The sequence below is a fragment of the Pteropus vampyrus genome, unplaced genomic scaffold (assembly GCF_000151845.1).
Source record: "Pteropus vampyrus isolate Shadow unplaced genomic scaffold, Pvam_2.0 Scaffold154, whole genome shotgun sequence".
Lineage (NCBI taxonomy): Eukaryota > Metazoa > Chordata > Mammalia > Chiroptera > Pteropodidae > Pteropus > Pteropus vampyrus.
The window spans coordinates 617,251-621,510 of NW_011888935.1; the positions used below are offsets into that span (position 1 = coordinate 617,251).

At 52.1% G+C, this 4,260-nt stretch overlaps 1 protein-coding gene across 1 annotated transcript in view; it reads right to left on the bottom strand.

Annotated features, from left to right (window-relative positions):
* The window catches only part of VWA8 (von Willebrand factor A domain containing 8), a 281,798-nt gene that overhangs the window by 49,487 nt on the left and 228,051 nt on the right, over positions 1-4,260 (bottom strand). The gene's annotated exons all lie outside the window — the stretch shown is intronic.

A 4,260-nucleotide genomic window follows, 5' to 3' on the forward strand; every position in this document is an offset into this window, starting at 1 on the left:
GTACTCACCGGCATCACATAAAGTTAGGCACAGACTCTCATGGGGCGGTGGGCAACCCCTGCCATGCCACCCGGCTGGGTTAGCTACCGCCAGCTCAGGTTTCAAGACCCAGCTCGAAGGCCACCTCCCACAGTCCTGCTCAATCTCTCTGATAATCATTCCCTTTCACATGTCTTCAACAGATATCTACTATAGAACCTATACACGTGATCGCTTTAATAGGTATGTTTGTTTCCTTCGATCATAATGTTTTCAAACTTTATTTTCCATAATAAGAAATACGCTTTAAGACACTGAGACATGGTACGCACAAATGCACATGTGTATGTGTATATACGTGAGTATAACTGAATCAAAAATTCAATGAAAAATACGTTTACTGCATGTGTAGCACTCCGATATTCCCTTCTTTTCCTTTGGGAGAAAGGAACGCGTCTTATTTTTTTCTCTGAATCTGCATTACCTAGCACGATGCCTGACACACAGCGACATTCAATAGTGCTGTCGCACAGCCTTTGAAAATACTGACTATTAAAAGGTAAATACCTGACAGGCAAATAATATCTGAATGGTTGTTTCCTGAGGTGACATGCCAAGGTGCCTTCTAAATTTATTCTCTGTCCTGAAGATCAAAAACGAATGTGTGGATAGGACTTGACCACTGAACAATACCTCTTATGTCTAGTCTTGGCAATCTCTTAAAGCCTCTCTATAAATTTTCATTAGATTAAGTTATGTCTCAAGTATCAAGGCTGACAGAAGCTGGGCACTGTGAATATCATGGGATATGCTACCTACCCCCTTCATACCTAGCAGGTCAATATGCTCTTTTCCAAAGAAGGGAGATTAAAAAAAAAAAGTAGACATAGATTGTCCTTAGCAGGAGGACACAGACACACAGACACACAGACACACAGACACACAGACACACAGACACACACACACACGGAGCCGGGCAACTGGTAAGTCATCTCGAGCAGAATGGTCTTTGTAGACAGATCAGAATTAGCTCTAGTTACAGAGCTACCTCTGGCACGACTGAGCTGCACTCAAAAAACACCACATGTTGTTCTAATTATGAAGAAATCTGGAAATCATATTCGGGGCTGTGTCAGCTTTCAGAAAGATCAGCTACAAAGGTGTTCAGAAGTGATAACCCATTCTGAAAGGGAATGGGGAGAGAAAATAGGGAACTGTAGCCTCTGACGCGGGCCAGCTTCCCAGGGCCGACACTCTCGAGCCCACGAAACCAGCCGCAGACGTACTTTCTGCTGCGGGACCCGGGTCCAGGCTGCTGGGCGCAGCTGCTTCACAGCCTCGTCGTCTGCGCGGCTCTCTGCACTTGGGGGGTGCAGTCTGTTCTTAAAAGGGTGTGTTTACTGTTACGTAAGAGTCTGGGAATTTTAGTTCTCATTTTACTTTTTCGTATAGGTCAGACTTAAATACTGTAATTTGGGATCAGCTAGGAGGAAAACGAACGCGAGCTGAGATCCACTGCGGAAGGCTGACTGGTGCTGCCGGCGGCCGTGGGCGCGGTTTCCAGAATGTGCCCGCCTCAAACGCGCCTGAAGCGTGTGCAGAGCACCTCGGCGTCTAGCTCGAGCGTGTTCGCGGCTCCCTGTTTCTGTCCTGCTTCCCGCGCACCTTGCACTTGTCTACCTGTTACTCCTCCTGAATTAGTCGATCCGACATACGGAACCAGTACTTGGGCGAAGTCCAGGCGTGAATGGATGCTAACTGAACTTGCTTGTCTAGAACCCGTCGGTGGTCTCGGGCTCGAGGCAACATGGTGGACCCTCGAGGCGGATGGGGAGGTCCGCCTGTCACCTGGTTTTCGCCAGCCTCTAAATTCAGTGTGAGAGGGAGACACCACCACTTGTAGGCACCTGTCCATTATTCTTGCCACAGACGGGTATGAATGTTCGCCATGCGTCAGGTGCTAGGTGTAGGTGCCAGGAGCATGTTACGGAGCAAAGCGCCCCGCCCTCAAGGGGCTTATTGTCCGTGGGGAGGCAAACGGCTTCGCGGGACTCATCACACAGAGCGGGGGAGCGATGGGAACTGGGAGGAAAGGCACAGGGCGCTGTCAAGCCTCACGGGAGCGAGCTCTGAGCTGCACACGCCTGGGGTTGCAACACCGCTCTTTAGAAGTGACTGTTGGATGACAGTGAAGAATTATTTCTTTTTAAAAAATGTAATAATCGCGTTGTGAGTTTGTACGTTTTTAAAGAGTTCTTATCTTTCAGAGATATACCCTTAAATATTTATGATGAAAATATAGGATATCTTGGATTAGCTTCAAAACTATCTGGGGGTGCGGCCTAGGAGTGGGGCCTGAGTTTTCTTCTTGAACTTGGGGGGACAGGTCCATTGTATGTTCCTCTCTACTTCTGCCTCCCCGCGAACTCCTAGTGTGGCAGAGCATCTATCCATGTGTCCGCTTACTCAAAAATGGAGGCTGGACATTAACTTGTGAGATTTTGGTTGTGGCCACAATAGAAGCTCATTAGCTGGGGAGGGAAGCATGGTGCATATCTAGTTGGTTCTTTTCCTAAATGGATACCGTTTATCTGAGGTATAGAGCGATATTCTAATTCTCACAAGGCTTTTCATCACAGTTTACCTGTCACCTTACGCTTTTATTCCAAAGTGGTTATCTATCCTCGGACCCTCTCTGAGAAGTGGAGAGGGGGCAGTCGCTTATCTCCAGAAGGGCAAATGCAGGCACGGTGAGGACAGACGAGTGGATCCGGGTCGTCGGGAAGCCGGCGGCCGGCCGGAGCGCGGTGTGGCTGGCGGGGAGAACCCGCACGTCTGTCCCCACTGTGCTGCGCCGTTTCCTGGCAGGACGTGTAAGCACAGCGTGTGATGCACGGACAGATGCCCTCCGTGGGGGGATGACCTCGGGCATGCGAGCCCGCGTTGCTGATCTGCACCCAGCTCCTTCCACTGGGCGCGATGACGCAAACCCGCATCCCAAACCACTGCCGAGCCCCTCGGTCCCCAAAGAGACATGGTGCCGCTCCTTGGGCACTTTTCCCTGTTAGCTGAAGAACACGTGTGGATGGCTCTTGATGTGTCACGTGGCTTCCCATCTGTTAATGTCCCCATCGAAGTGACCCAGGACGGTCCGGGACTGTCTGAAAGCCACAGGCCGGCATCGGCCTGATTTCAAGGCCTCCTCCACCCACTGACCCGGCCTCCCGGTCAAGCCCACACCACACCGTTCCAGCCGGTCCCCTTAGTCCAGAGAGGCAGGGCTGTCGCCCATGGAACCCATGCTCACCCTGCCCAGTGCCTGGGCTGCTGGGTTTGCCCTCCCCAGGGCGAAAATGATTTGCCCTCCTCCTCGAATATGATTTCCAGATTTCTTCTGGATCCTCAGATCCAGCTGGGCTCAGGCCCCACCGCACAGCTAACCTTGGCCTGCCCTTCCCTGCACAGCCTCTACGCCAGGGGACTCCGGCACCTAACACGGGTGTGTCTGAGTGTGAGTGTGTGTGTGTGTGCACTAGTCCTTTCTCCACATTGACCCACGAAGTCCCTGAGGGCAGGAAGGGACCCACGTAGAGGTACCTGAAGCCCCCGTGTGGCCCAGGAACAGAGGTGGAGAGAGCGAGTGATTCGAAGTTCAATTTCTCTTTAAGAGAAATATCTTCGGTTTTACCTCCCGGTGTGCTGTGTTCCACCTTCCATAGCGGCATGCGTAATCAAGACGTTTAAAAGGAAAGAATGAGGGGCCATGTTCAAGTTCACTCAGTTGTGCCTTTAGGAAGGGGCGGCTCTGGATTCCCGTCCGTGGTCCACGCTGCTGTGGGAGGTGGAGAACCGCACACACCTGGGCCTCCTGGGCCCGCTGTGCTTTCTGGCTCAGCGGCCGGCACCGTGCTGGATGTGGGCCCCGCTCACCTCTGCTGAAACGCCCTCTGGCCCATCTCCCTCGCGGCTCTCTTCACCTCCTCGGGAACCGCGTCCTTCTCCGCCTGGGAGACCTGGTACACTTTGTGGCCTGCGTCCAGCCGGTAAGGACCCCCTTTGCCACCCAGGCCGGCGGTGTCTCTTCCTCCTGCGAGGAAGCCGTGAAAAGCCAGGTGGTTACCAGTCCGGAACAGAGAATGAGTCAGATCACGAATGGATTAAAGGCCGTCCCGTGGAACATAATAACTGCACTTAAGTAATAGTTAAATATTCACATGACCTTCTTCTGGAAACAGAGGGTGTCCCCCTCCCCCGCTGTGTTCAGGATGCTTTTCCTTTTCT